Source organism: Marmota monax, unplaced genomic scaffold (assembly GCF_021218885.2).
Source record: "Marmota monax isolate L192 unplaced genomic scaffold, Marmota_monax_Labrador192_F-V1.1 WCK01_AAM20220418_F8-fsc00098, whole genome shotgun sequence".
Taxonomy (NCBI): domain Eukaryota; kingdom Metazoa; phylum Chordata; class Mammalia; order Rodentia; family Sciuridae; genus Marmota; species Marmota monax.
In genome coordinates, this window is record NW_026694639.1 from 2,031,759 (window position 1) to 2,047,686 (window position 15,928).

Below are 15,928 nucleotides of genomic sequence, written 5' to 3' on the forward strand. Positions count from 1 at the left end.
TATGTGTGTTTCAGCTTAGATTGTCTTTATTACTCCATTTTCACTTTACTGATCTCCTGGAGGCTCACTCCTGTGTACACAGCTTAGTATTCCCCTGTACACTCCAGGATTCCATTTGCAGGTATCTGCAGCTCCTTTTCTTTATTTCAGTGCTAGGAATAGAACCCAGGACTTTGGGCATCCTAAGTACATGCTCTTCCACTGAGCTACATCCCAGCCTGCAGCTCCTTTTCTTTGGTATCCAACCCCACAAAGTTCAGCTACTTCATTAGACCAAAGAAAGACCCAATCTCTGTTTCTCAATCCAGCAAGACTTTTATGTTCCCTTTAGTCTTCCTTCTCTGTGCCAGTCTGAAAAGCGCCTCCAGGTAGAAAGCCAGGGTGATCCTGGTCACAGATCTCTTCTCTTCAGGAGAAAAGTCCTGCAGTGCTCATTATTCAACATCTGAAAACAGTTATTTCATACATTTTATCTGGTATAATAGTTGTTTATTGTAGAGAGCTAGGGCAATACCAATTATTCCATCATGGCTGGGAATGGTAGTACCATAGTTCCACCCCTGGCTCTTGGATCCATAGTTTCACTTTCTGAAGTTTCAGTTACTTGTGGTCAACTCTGATCTGAAAATATTAAATGGAAAATTCCATATTTTGAGATGCATACATATAGAGAGAATATTCACATAGTTTTTATTGCATTACATTATTATAATTGTTATTATATTATTATTAGTTACTATTCTTACTACTGTACCTAATTTATATACTTTATCATAGGTCTGTACATAGAAGAAAAAAGCATTGTATGTACACACTCACTTTATGTAGAAGAAACAAGATATATATATATATACACACACATACACACATATATCAATTGAAATAAATATATTTTGGTACTATTGAAAAGCATCTATTGGGGGTTTTCAAACATATCCCTTGAAGAGAAAGAGACTAGTATAGACCTGGGTGAAAATCTGTAGTTGGGATTTCCTACTTTTTAAGTTGGTGTCTAATGTATTGACACAGTAAATGTCTTCATTATTTATTGCTGCATGATAAATTGCCCCCAAGTTTAGTGGTTTAAAACAGAAACCTTAAAAAAAGAAATCTCACAGTAATGGTGGGTCAGGCATGTAGGAGTGGCTTAGCTGAGTGGGTCTGGCTCAGGGTCTCATGTGGCTGTAGGCATCTGAATCCTTGGCTGGGGCCGGGTAATCTGCTTCCAAGATGGCTCACTTGTGTGGTTATTGGCAGGAGACCTTAGTTCCTCACTGGAGGTTGGCAGGAAGCCTCTGCTTCTCACCATGCAACATGTTAGCTAACTCTCCCTAGAGCGAGCAATCTGAGAATGAGGAGGGAGCTACAGTGCCCTTTATGTTCTACCTTCCAAAAGTCCACCCACCACTTCCACTTTATTCTGTTTATTAGAAGCAAATCACTAAGTCCAGTCTATACACGAGGGATGGAAATGAGGCTCCATCTCGTAAAGAGAGAATTAAAAATTTGTGGACATATTTAAAAACCAACATAACTTTTTAATATGGTTCCAATGAGTTATGCAAGAAACAATCACAAAACCTCAGCAGCTTGTAACTTTAAGTGTTTATAATCATGCATCTCAGGGTTGACTGTGGGAGCTCTGAGGATCTCTGCAGGCCTCATTTGCACATCTGAATATGACTTCATTCAACCAGGGATGGTCTGCCTAGATCAGACAGGAGAACTTCTGATACCCATTTAACTTCTGTGTGAGGTTTATATCACTAGTATATGATTACACTATTTAAAATAACATATTGCTGAAAACATAAGATCACATTTATTTCTGAACATCATAAAATGTGTTGAAATTCCTGTTTTATTCATAATTTAAAGAGGATTTCATATGTCACTTGTAAAAATCAATTGTCTCCACGCTTAAAATTTACCCTTGATGTGATAATACTGGTGTTGTTGTATGTGATTAATTTGCAAATATCCTCCCTGCTTTCACATATTTTATAAACAATGTGAATATGTTCTTTGCTAGTACATATTTTATAGGGCTTAATCAATAAAATATTCTTATTTTTGAAGTATAAGCAAATTTTTTTTGCATACAACTTTTTATGAATGTTTAATTTCATCGATTTAAATCTTTGCGTTTTCATATACAGTTTTTTTATAGTTATAAAAATGTCATTCTGGAATTAATTTGTATATGTATATATGTATACAAATACATATATATATATATATATATATATATATATATATATATATATATAATTAAAATTCACTGAGGTATCAGAGGAATGGTTTGATTTTTCTAAGTTGTCTGGTTTCATTAGAGTAAGCAAGAAAGGTTTCCATTTTATTCAATTGAAAAAGTACAGGAAGAATGCCATATTGCTACATTATTTGAAATAAATAGTTGAATCAAATTTGGCATGCAAAATATAACACCTATTTTTGAAGTATCAGCATCCATCACTATTTTTGTTCACTAGTTTTGTTCTTTGTTTCCCTCCTTCTTGTAGCTCAGTGGTTAGGAATGTAGGCCCTGGGTTTACACCAGCAGGATTCCAATCTTGGCTTACCACTCTGTAGTCACGCATTTGGGGCAAGCCTCTTAACCTCTTAAAACCTCAGCTTCCTTATCTGTAAAATGGGAATAACAACATTACTCACTGCTAGGGTTTGGAGGTGGTTTGTTCTCCAGGGTTCACATGTGTGAGTGGCTTGGTCCTTAGTGTGACAGTGGTATAGACATGGGTGAAAATCTATAGTTGGGACCTTGAAGAGATGGAGCCTAATGGGAGGGTACTGGGGAAGCTGACCTGCGAAGGGATTAAGTACTTATTATAGGACCCTGAGTTAGTTTTCTCTCTCTCTCTCTCTCTCTCTCTCTCTCTCTCTCTCTCTTTTAGTTGTAGATCATAATACCTTTTTTGGTTTATTTATTTTTATGTGGTGCTTAGGATCAAACCCACGGCCTCACATGTGCTAGGCAAGTGCTCTGCCACTGAGCTACAGCCCCGGCCCTGAGTTAGTTCTCTTGAGAGTGAGTAATTTGAAAGATTGAGCCTGACCTTTAGTCAAGCACTGGCTTCCTGTCTTGCTGTGATCTCGTTTCCACACGTGCTTCTGTCATCGTGATGCCACATGCCATCAAGTGACATAGTCAGATGTGTCTTCGCTGGAGCTGCAGCATGCTGTTTGGATTTTCAGCCTCCAAAACTGTGAACTAATCAAACCTTTTCTTTGTAAGTTTTCCATCCATAGATGTTTTGTTACAGTAATGGAAAAAAGGGCTGCTACATTTACATAAAGGATGTTTGAATAAATAAGTGAGATAATTTTGTAAGTCACTAGCCCAATGCAGGGCCCTCAGTGGATGCTTAATAATTGTTAGTTGGTTACTACTACTGCAACTACTAGATTTACAATTTATAGAGAAGCAGAGATTTGCTTTCTATAGTAATTCTATTAACCTTTGTTGTATTTAGATTTTGGAACAACCCAATATTAGTTACTCCATAGAAACAATACAAATGTCCTATAGGAGTACCACCAAGTCACTGCCTTAAAAGGGAAACCCCATAAACAGGGAAACGGAAACACAAAGAAACAGTTGTGCTAACAAGCAGGTCCTCAAACAGATCTGTAGACCTATTAAAGTCTTAGTTTTATCATCTGTAATATGGGCCTAATGACATCTATCTTGTTGAGTTATTCAGAGAATTATAAATTACACACCCATGCACATACACACACATACAAAATTACTTTATAAATGTAATTGTATTTACAATGACAGTACTGGCCCATTATCTGATAGATAGTAAAAGTGCAAGAAATTGTGACATTGTTGTCTTAGGATGGTCCAGGATGATTGTCAGGTGAGAGACAGAACCAGGTCTGTGGGGGGAGGGTTTTACTTAGGGGTGGAGGTTGGGAGAGGGTGATGCTTTCCCCAGCATTTCCTTTCTCCATATTTTGGGGGGAACTCCTCCCCTTCCCTTGGGGAAACTGAGTCCCCCCCGACACAGTTCTTATTGATCTGCTTATTCCCTGGCTACAGGGATCAGTGTGCTCCAGGTCTGGCCAATTATAATGTCCCATTCCCTCTAGTCAGGGTGATGGGCCTAAGGATGGGCAGGTGATACAATCTGAACCAATCAGAACTTTTCATGGAGATGCACAAATCTGTATGTTGGGGGGAAATGACGTTCTTTTCTCTTCAGCCTGACTAAGCTGGGCTGGTAAGAGCTGGATCTGTCACAGGTGGGAAAACCTAGAGATGGGGAAAGGGAAGGAAAAGGAAACTGAAAATACCTTTAGGTCTCTACACCTTGACTGTTCAGTTATTGGAATCAGTACATCCCACCTTTTTGCTTATGCCTGAAGGAGTTGATTTTTCTGTCCCTTGGGACCCTGGCTAAGGCAAGCACTGACTCAGAATTCCAGATTCTTATCTCAGTGTGTTATCCCTTAGGTCAGGGCTTTAAGAGAGACATCCCCATCATATGCTAATTAGTCAAGATAATTTAAGACAGAATCTGGGGTCAAGCTGTCATGCTAAGTGAATAACAAGCATGTGCCTGCCCTGTGAGAACTTTAAACCCAATCAGGAATGCAAAATAATAAAGTTAACCGAGAAAAGAAAGCACACTACCAACAGAAATTGCTTTGAGAGTTCAGAAAATGAAGAGAGGGCTCATGATATTTGAAAACTATTGTCTTTCTCTAATTGTCTCAAAAATGTCTTTGCACAGATGGTTTGTTTGAATCAAACTCTAAAGATGATCCATGTAAGTATTTGTGTTTTCTGTCTTCTGCTAGCTACAATAATTCTCCTTACACACACACACACACACACACACACATATATATATATATATATATATATATATATATATATATATATATACTGTAGATGACACAATACCTTTATTTTGTCTATTTATTTATTTTTATGTGGTGCTGAGGCTTGAACCCAGTGCCTCACATGTGTTAGGCAAGTGCTCTACCACTGAGTTACAACCCCTCCCTAACCTTTTTTAAAAACTTTGTATTTGCTGGGCATGGTGGTGCACATCTGTAATCCCAGATATCTCGGAGGCTGAGGTAAGAGGATTTGAAGTTTGAAACCAGCCTCAGCAACTTAGTGAGATCCTGTCTCAAAATTAAAAACAAAAAGGGCTAGGGATGGAGACCGAGGTAAAGCACCGCTGGGTTCAAGTACTAAAAAAATAAGTAAAATAAATAAATAAAATAAAAATAAATAAAACTATGTGTTTGTTAAAGGAAACTGGCCATTTGTCCCATGGAATTTTCCACATTCTGGATTTGGCTGAATATATCATCAAAGGGTCATTCAAAAATGCCCCTCAGTTCCCTGTGATTCTTGTAAATTGGTAATAATGAGGTCCAGAGGCTTGATTTGATTCTGGTTCAGTTGTTATTACAGTTTTGGACAGAAATATTTTATAAGTGATATTGAACTTCCTAATACAGTTCATAAAGAGACAGAGTGTCTGGCTGTCCACTTCTAGCAATATTAAAGTTGGTCCACAAATTCTAGCAAAAGCTGCTATTGTTTTTCATGACCCTCTTGAGGATTCTGACATGAGTCCGTGGGGGCAGGGCTGGTGGACAAATCTAATTCACAGACCAGAGTGCACTGAGAATCACCCTTCCTCTGGGACCAGGGAGGTATTGTCACTGGGCCAGGCTCATGTCTGACCTTTGAGAGCTTCCCTTGGGTGGCAGAATTTCCCAGGAAGCTATTCAGGCCCTGCGGCAAATAAGGTTCCTGCCGGCTCATCCCACCAGGCTGTCAGGGGAGCTGGAATCTTTGAATGAAGTGAGGAAAGTCCAAAGAGATTTGTCAGGATGTGTGATATTAGATTTCTTTAGCAAGAATGCTTGTCACTTTGCTATTTTGTGGTGGAAAAATTTCCACTGATTGTGTCTAAAAATATAAAATAAAGTGGGGGATGAAGGCAATTTCACACGAAAATATTAAGCAAGGGAAACTTGTTATTGAGCAACACAGGGGGACTTTTCTTTTCCTTTATGGTCTTCACTTATACAACTTGCCCTTTGAGCTGGATAATTTGATTATATAGTCAGCTCCCCTGGGCAATTCAGTTTTGCCTCCTCGATGTTTATGACCCCAACCCATACATAAAGATAATTGTGTCCATTTCAGACTTTGCAAGTTTATAGTAGAATTTGGATTATGGTGGACTTTAAATATAGGAAAATTATTTTATGTAGATTGGTGAAAATGGTCATTTAGTTTATAATTCATTTGATTCAACTATAAAGAGTCCAGCTTTAGAAATTAAGAAACATGGTTCTGCATTTTATATAATTTTTAATTTTTTTCTTTTTTTAATAAACAAATAATTATATTGATGGGGTACAATGTGATATTTTGATACATGTACACCTCTTGGAATTCAAGCTTCTGTTTGTAAAAGAATTTATTTTAACTGACACACAAAAACAAAAATTATACATACTAATGTGGTACCATGTAATGTTTTGATACATGTATACATTGCATTTTATTTAAATCAGATAAACATATATACCTTTTCAAATTTTTGTCATTTGGTGAAAATTTTCAAAATCCTTTCTTGTAGCTTTTTGAAAGGTGCAGTACATTATTGTTCTCTGTAGTCACCCTTTGGGGCAATAGCACACCAGATCATTTTGCTCCAATCTAAGTGAAACTTAGTACCAGTCAATCATCCTTTTCTGGTCCCTCTCTGTCTTTTGTAAGATTTTTTAATATGTAATTTTGAGATCTTTTGCTTTCCTCTTAATTTCTCATGTTTAGGGCTGTTTCACCTCTGGGTTTCGTTGGGGGACTTGTTCTGATTCCCTTCTCCTGCCTTGGAGCCCACATTCAGGAAGGCTTCCTTTTCCAGAAACATTTGTTTATAGACAGTACTTTATTACTTTGAGAGGCATCATGACAAACCTTACATATTTTTGGTGCATCATTTTATAAAGTGGTTTCTAAAATTAAATTAATTTATTCCATTTTGTGCCTTCCTTCTTTTTCTCTCCCAGCAACTGAAAGCTGAACCAGACCATAATTCCCTTGGGGACTTTGTCTATTACATTGTTGTTCCCCAATTCCAAGCTCAGTGCTTGGCCCGTGGCAGGTGTCCAGTGAATATTATTGAATGAGTTAATGAGTGAAAATGAACTTTGGGAATTTCCCCTCTTTTCAACCCCAAATTACCCAAGTAGGGTGCTCTTATTTATATTGTTTTTGTTTTAAGTGGAATTCTGACTACCAGTTACAGACCACTTAATTTTTTTTAGGTGAATGCTGAGCTAAATTCAAACCACTAACTTTAATTTATAGATCATATTAGAATCAGTTGGAACATTTTGACCATGGGCTGTAGCTACGAAAAAATCACCAAGATTAAAATTAAAGACAATGTCACTGTATTAATTAGGGGTTGTAACCAATCACTACAGTTGGATGGCTTGTAACAACAGAGTTCTATTCTTTCACAATTCTGGAGGCCAGGATTCCAAAATCAGTTTCCCTGGGCTGAAATCAAGGTATTGGCCAGGCTGTTCTTTCTTGGGGAATCTAGGGTAAAATTGTGTTTTTGGTTCTTCCAGCTTCTGGTTGGCTGCTGGTACTATTTGGTTGGTGCATCTGAAGTGTTTGTCAATCATATTTGAAGTGAGGGGACAAGTGGACATTATAGGTGATGAACACCTATAATCCAGGATACTGGGAAAGGAAAGGCAAAAGTGTTGAAGTGGAGAGACTCTATTTTAAAATATACCAGGCGCGGTGGCACCCGCTTGTATTCCCAGGAGCTCGGAGTCTGAGGCAGGAGGATGCAAGTTCAAAGCCAACCTCAGCAACTTAGCGAGGCCCTAAGCAACTCAGTGAGACCTAGTTTTTAAATAAAATACAATAAAAGGGCTGGGGATGTGGCTCAGTGATGGAGCAGTTGCCCAACTTTGTGAAGCTCTGGGTTCAATCTCCACAGTAAAGAGGGGAAAAGTTAAAAAATAAATAATAAAAGATGGACAGAAAGCAATATAAATATTTAATTTAGAAATATTCCATTAATTGCCCTTTGTTGCAGAAACTGCATCTCAGGTCTAGCGGCCTACCTCTCTTTATTTTACAGTTGTGTAACCACCCCCCACCCACCCACTGAGGTTTAACAGGTGAGACTGGAGTTCTCAGATACTGGCTGTAGTGTGCAGCTCTTTTGGAGCAGGAGGGGTTATGTGACTAAGTTCTCACTCCTGGGTTGTGAGTCCAGGGTGGTATGCAACTTCCAGATTACGTTAAGTGCTGAGGATGGAACCCAGAGTTTACTGCCTCTGCTATACTACTGAGCCCTCTACATTATTTTCTTAAAGACAAGTTGCTTTCTTTTTTTTTTTTTTTTTTTTTTGCTTCTTCTCCTTTTCCCCTCCTTTGGGATGCAGATGTGATGGTGACACCCCACCAGGAGGCAGAACCACAAGATTGATGGATGACCTCCTGGAAAAAGCTGCTTTCACACACTGGATCACCTTGCAGTTGCCTCTGGGAATGACACAAGAGACAATAAACTTCTGTATTTGTTATAGCAGTTTAGTTTATACATAAATTAATACCCAAGCAAGCTAAGGGACCATACATGGTGTAATCCCATCTACTCAAACTGGGGCAGGAGGATCCTAAGTTCGAGGCCAGCCTGGGCAATTTAACAAGACCCTGTTTCAAAATGAAAAATAACAGGAGACTGCGGATGTGGCTCAATGGTAAAATGTCCCTGGGTTCGATTTGCATTGCTAAATAAGTTTTAACAGCAGTTCTTCTCTTGGGATTGTAGCTCAGTGATATAGTCCTTGCCTAGGACATGTAAGGACCTGGGTTCAAGCCTAGTACCATAAAACAAACAAAAAACAATTCTCTCCTAAACACTCCAAAAGAAAATAGTTATCCCAGCTGTGTCCTTGTAAGCTGATTGCTTTGTCCCTTCAACCTTGGACTCACTTAGGCCTGCTTAGAAAGTTCTGTTGTACTTTTACTTGTTATAGTGAACCTATTGGTATGTACATGTCACCCCTGTATGTCTACCCTGCAGTAGTCCATGGGGAATCAATTAATAATCTTCGTTAGAAAAGCTGAATTAATGTCTCCTAAGTGTGTTTAAATTCACAAGAATTAAACATTGACTAAAAAACAATGTCTCCTAAATCCTGTTGAAAATAAGTCTTTTTTTTTTTTCAGTGGGGGGATCAAATCCAGGAACTTGCGCATGCGAGGCAGGTGCTCTATCATTGCACTACACCCCCAGTCCTTTCTTTTTTTTTTCTACTGGGGATTGAACTCAGGGGTGCTTTACCATTCGGTTACATCTCCAGTCCTTTCAATTTTTTTTTTTTTTTGAGACAGGGTCTCACTAAATTGCTGAGGCTGGCTTTGAACTTGCAATCCTCCTGCTTTAGCTTCCTGAGATGCTGGGGTTACAGGAATGTGTCAGCATACCTGCACCTTTTTATTTTATAAAATTGAAAGATTATTTTTTTCCCCAACAAAAGCAATTCATTTCTATTATTGACAAATTAAAAGTGAAAAAGAGGAAATAAAAGTTTTAGAATATCACTATCCAGTTAGCAACTTAGTATGTATGTATCTTTTCAGTTCTTTTTTTAATGAATATATGTATATTTACCAAAATCTGACCATACTGTTTGGAAGTTTATAACTTTTCCCTTGAAAGAAACACCAAACATTTTGGTCAATATCTCAATTTGGACTGACTCTGGTCAACTTAGCTGTAGGAGTTGGATGCATGGTCTTGCAGAGGGAAGAGGGATATTCTGTTGGGTCTAATCTGCAACATGTGCTTGCACATCTTTTAGTGATGTGAGATATGGAAAGCAGGACCGTATTGGTTTATCATCTTTGGAAATTTTGCTTATGATTTATAAGCATGAGAATTTGCTCAGCCAGTTTTAGGACTATTCAGAATCTGAGTTACAAGCTGTTTGTTTTTTCTCTTCTTGATTATAATGATGAAAGAATTTCCCTAGTTCAGTCCAAATAAGAATTCAATATTATTCCTATGTCTCTTACAGCTTGTCCTTTTGAAAAAAACAGGGGCCAGGCACTAAGCTGAGCTCATCATACAAGGCTAGACCTTGCAGGATTCCAGGGGGCGGCTGTGCCTAGTCCTTTAGTCCAGTTTCTCAGGTTAGAAAATGGAGACCTAGAAAAATCAAGACTTTTTCCTAGTTATTAGAGCGAATAAGTATAAGAGCTGAAATTTAAACCTGGTCATCTAAGTTCTAAATCTCCTTTTACTCACCATACGTATTGTCTTCTATAGAAAAAATTTAGTTTTAAAACACACAAAAATTATAGATCATTATTGTGAGCCACATGCTATTTGAAATACATATATGTTGTGGAATGGCTCAATTGAGCTAATTAATATATGTATTATTCCATTATTTATTGTTATTTTGTGGTGAGAATACTTAAAATCTCCTCTCTGTGATTTTAAAAATAAAATACATAGTTATTAACGACAGCCACTGTGTTGTACAATAGGTTAAACTAATTTGCTTTTGCATCTTATTCTTCAAATACCCAAATTTCATCAAATCTATGACACCATAGATTGTAAGACATATCATTATTTTATATTCCAATTATAATGAAAAGGTGTATCTCAATTTCTGGGACATTATAATATAAAATGTAAACTTTCAAATTGATGAAATATGATAAAATTATAGGGCTACTTATGGAAAGAAGAGGCTAATGCTGTGTAACCCCACCCGTGTAGGCAGTGAGAACAGTGTGGATTCTTGGTGGGTTGAGTATATTCTCAGGGGTGAACTCTAGCAGGCAGGACTATATATAATTTTCAACTCACTTGCAGAAATAGTGGTTGTATGGTTGGATTTGTTGCTGCAGTTGGATAAGTCATTATTATTCCTGCCAATGGTCCCAGAAGCTAGGAAGCACCAAGCTGCCTAGAGCTACTTCAAAATAATAATAGAAAAAGAGAATAGGGGAATAATGGATGAGCTATGTGCAGCACTTTGTATCTGGGATTCTGAATGCAGGACATATACATCTAGTGGTTCTTTCTCTGTGATGATGTATTGAACAGCGACAATAGCAACATTTTATGATTCTAGGAAATATCAGCCAAGAAATTATAGCTGAAGAAGGAAATTAAATCAGCCCAGCAGAATTATTCTAGAAATAAGACCAACAGAAGGCTGAACACTGAGCCCTGAGAAATGCTTGCAGGGAGCGGGTGAGAGGGAGAAGAAAGGGCAGAAAGATGGGAGAGAGACCTGGAGAAGGAAACCCCTCAGAGGGCTAAGGTGCAGAAGGCAAGGAGGGTCAAGTTGCTTAAAAGTAAAGGTGGTAATTGGGGGTCACTTAACAGAAGGCTGTTGGTCGAGAAGTTTAATGGATCTGATGCCTATTATGAGAGTAGAAGAAGGTGATTTGAAACTAGAGTTAGCCCCTTTCTCTTTATTATTTTATAGAAATGTTATAAAGTTAAAGGAGGATGTTCTTTACACACTTTGCTGGATGAATCCTTACAATACTAGTATTTATCTTCTGGGCCTTCTCTCTAACATCTGAGCTCACTTTCTTCCACCTTCTGAAATCCTCTCCTTGATGCCCTGATGTCTCTTGCTGTGGATGACCTCCTACTTGTGGGGGTGAATTTTGACCTTTTCTTCCCCTACTCCTTATATCTCCAATGTTGATTTTTCCCTGATTTTATCCTTAGCCTTATTCTCTTTCCTATCATCTACATACTCTTTGGAATATCTGTTATTCCCATTGCTATGGTTTGAATATGGATAGTGTCCCTCCGATGTCCATGTGTTAAAACCTTGGTTCCCAGGGAGGAGCTGGGGTGTGTGGGGGGGCTGTGGACTTCCAAGAGGAGGGGCTTTATGGGAGGTCCTTAGGTCATTGGAGGCACTTGAAAGGAATTATGGGATCTTGTCCTCCTCTCTCTGATTTCTGGCTTAAGATGTGAGCACTTGCTCTGAAACTCACTTCTGTCATGATGTACCACCCACATAAGAGGTCCAAACCAATGGGTCTATCCATTGGATTTGGATCTCCAGAACCATGAGCCCAGATACATCTCTCCTCTTTTGTAAGTAGCCTGTGTCAGGTATTTCATATAGTGATGTGATGCTGACAAATATCCCTAGATTTCACAAATTACCATCTATTTGCTCTCGATGCCTAAAACACATTTCTAGCCTAAATCTCTTATTTTAATTTCCAACTCAGTTTTCCTTCCTGCCTTCTTCTTTTCCCCCTTCTTCCTCCCTCTTTTCTTCCTGCAGTTCCATTTGATAAATTTTGCAGTATACCGCTAACAAAATATACATGGCCCATGAAAATGCGCTTTAGGTACTAATTTTGCCCTTAGCTTGATCTTATTATTATTTTTTTTTCTGCACTCATTTTCCCTCCCATTTTCCAAAATCTTCTACTTGGACTCCAATCATTTCTTTATTCAGTTCACTTTTTTTTTTTTTTTCACAGTGGGAGCTCTACAGGCAAATTGGATCAAGTCTGATGAAAATTCTTCAATGTCTCACCATTGCAGACAGGTTGCAATGGGAATGTCTTTCCCTGGGACTCATACCCCTTTATGATCTGGTCCTTGCCTACTTATCTTACCTCCCTGTACCTGTTTCCCCCTAAGTTTTTGACTCAGGAATGCTGACCTACTTGTCTCTGTGGCTCTCATAGTTCTTTGCCTCTGCTGGAAATGCACCCGTTCCCTGTTCAATCTGCCAGGAGAATTGCTACTCATTCCCAGTCCTTCCTCTGTAAAGCTTTTCCCTGGCTTCCCATTTAGGTGCCACTTTTCTTAGGTTCCATCCTTACCCTGCACAAATCTCTGTTACAGTAACAATCATATAACTGCTTCTGCTTTTCCCTACCAGATGGTAGGAATTTCTGTCTCATCATTGTATCCCTGTGCCTGGTACAGTGGCTGGTAAATAAGAGTTTTGGTGTCCTTGAAGGTAGTTTGAACCAGAGAATAGTTCATTTGGGAATTTCCTTTGTTTTAAAAATTACCGTTTATTTTTATTCCATATTAAAAAAACCTCAAGGGGAATTACAAGGTGGAGCTCAGTGGTGGAGTGCTTGCCTCGCATACACAGGACCTGGGTTTGGTTCCCAGGACATAAACAAGAAAAAGAAAAAAAAATCAAGTGATTCATTTTAAGGTCAATTTAGAAATATTATTGTTCTATGAATAAATCTAGCAAATGTCAACATTAAAATTTTTTTTTTAGTTTAGTTGGACACAATACCTTTATTTTATTTAATTTTTATGTGGTGCTGAGGATTGAACCCAGGGCCTCACATGTGCTAGGCAAGTGCTCCACCAATGAGCCACATTCCCAGCCTACAAATGTCAACATTTTAAGGGGTCCTTTGAGTAATATTTGGTCCTATTTACAAGTGTAAACATTTACATATTTGAACCTGAAATTATAACCATTAAATATGTTGTATTTCATATGCCTGATTGTAAAATCTTCCTAAATGTTTAATTCTTACAAATCTGATCATTAAACATGATTATATGGCTGGCCTTAATTATTTTTAAATTAATTATAATTCTTTTCAAATGACAAAATATTTGAATTTTTTTATGGGGTACAGTGTTATGGTTCAATACATCTTTATAATGTCTAATAATCAAATTAGAGTAATTGGCATTTCTAGCTCCTTGAACATTGATTGCCATTTTTGTTGCTGGGAAACTTCCAATTCTTCCCTAAATATTTAGAAATGTATAATGAATTGTTATAGACTAAGTTACTCTACAATAGAATTAATTCCCTCATCTATCCGTATTTTAGTACCTTTCATCCAACCTTTCCCTGTCCCCTCCATCCCTACTCTTCCCAACTTCTAGTGACCTCTATTCTACTGTCTACTTCTATGTGACTGAGACTTTTAGCTTCCACAAATAAATAAGAACATGTTGTACTTGTCCTTTCGTGCCTGCCTTATTTCATGGCCAGTCTTTTCTGTTTTTCTTTCTTTTTTTAAAAATATTTTTTAGTTGTAAATGGACACAAGAACCTTTATTTATTTATCTTTATGTAGTGCTGAGGATCAAACCCAGGTGAGTGCTCTACCACTGAGTCACAGTCTGAGCCCCTTATGGCCAGTCTGAAGTCTAAATATCAATATTATATAGAAACAGTAAACTTCCAAATTAAAATCATCAGTGTAAATTTCTCAATTACATATGCTAAATAGGAATTATAGAATTCATAAATAACTCTAAAAGGCCAAATACTTTAAAATATTTGTTTAGATTGGGTTTCTAAAACAAAATACCATAAGCTAGGTGGTATATCAAATAGAAATTTATTTATGATGATTCTAGAGGCTGGAGTTCTGAGGTCAGGGTGGTAGGATGATCAAGTTCTTACGAGGACCCTGGTTTTGGTGATAGATGGTTGACTTCTTATGTATCTTCCCATGGCAGGCGTAGCAGGGAGATGTCACATCTCTTGTAAGGGTGTGATTCTGTTCATGATGACTCATCTTCATGACCTAATCGCCTTCTGAAAATCCTGTTCTCAAGTACCATCACATCAGGGATTAGATCTTTCTTTCTTTTTTCATTTTTTTTTTTTTTTGCAGTGCTGGGGATCAAACCCAGGGCCTCATGTATGTGAGGCAGGTGTTCTACTACTGAGCATAGTCCCAGCCTACCCTAGATAGATTTCAAAATAATTAATTTTCAGGGGGATACAAACATTTGGTCCATGACAAATATTATGAATGCTATGTTTTTAATAGGTATAGATTCCTTAAAACCAAGATATTAGGAGTGTGGAACTCAAACCCCAATTAAGAAATGATAAAGAAATGGAAATGTTAATTGCCCCTGATTTTATCAGTACTGTATATGTGTTGAAATATTACACTGTATCCCATAAAAATGTGCTGATGTTACATATTAATTAATAGTAATAATAATAATAATAATCTATTAGCAGTACAAGTTTCATTTTATGGACATTTCTATACTAAATTCTAAATCCACCCGAGGCAAAACATGTTTACTCTCTAAAGAACAATAACTATTAAGTTTTTGATTCCCAGGATAATTTTTTTTTTTTTTTGGATGCAACAAAATCCATGTCTACAATATGGTAGAAATACCCAGAGCCTTTCCTAGTTGCTATGCCAGTGACTCCATAACTTAAAGAAGGTGGTCACAGAATTCCACATGCTTTGATTCAAGTCAGTCATTACCAAATCTTCTTTTCCTTACAGTGTTGACAAGCCCACATATTTTGATTGGATTTTACATGATGATCTTAGCTCTAAAGATCTCTGAACTTGACAATATCCTGTATTTTTCCCCCCATAGATCTCCTGTTTGGGAGAACCATGCAATTCTTGCACATATGAAAATTTATTCCCAGTTTAATTCTGCAGTTCTCTCATGGGAGAGTTACAACTTCGACTGTCACCTGAGACACATTATAAGCACACAGTAAATGTTGGACTAACTTAATGGCATGACTGTGTGCAAAAAGGTACCAGGTAACAGGAGAGTTTTCATATCTGCTACTTGTTTTTCTCTCTCTTCTAAGTATAAAATAGGAGTTAAAAACATGGGCTTTTCAGTTGGACAGTCCTGAGTTTACATTTTCTGACACTTATTAAGTGGGCTAATTTTTAAGCCTTTCTGAGTTCCTTACAGGGTTATTGACGTCAAACGACATAGTTAAATAGATATAGGCATACACATGCATTTTAAACTGAATTGTGTGTCCCCAAAATTCGCAGATTGAAGCCCTAATATCCAGGTCCTAGGAATGTGACTCTTTTAGGGGACAGGTCCTTTAAAGAGGT

At 37.6% G+C, this 15,928-nt stretch overlaps 1 long non-coding RNA gene across 1 annotated transcript in view; it reads left to right on the forward strand.

Moving 5' to 3' along the window:
• The window catches only part of LOC131423342 (uncharacterized), a 31,071-nt gene extending 17,027 nt beyond the window's left edge, over window positions 1–14,044 (forward strand). The window contains exon 3 of the long non-coding RNA XR_009224756.1: window positions 12,572–14,044. This is a non-coding gene — a long non-coding RNA (uncharacterized LOC131423342). The remainder of the gene's footprint in view (window positions 1–12,571) is intronic.
• The last annotated feature ends 1,884 nt before the right edge of the window (window positions 14,045–15,928 follow it).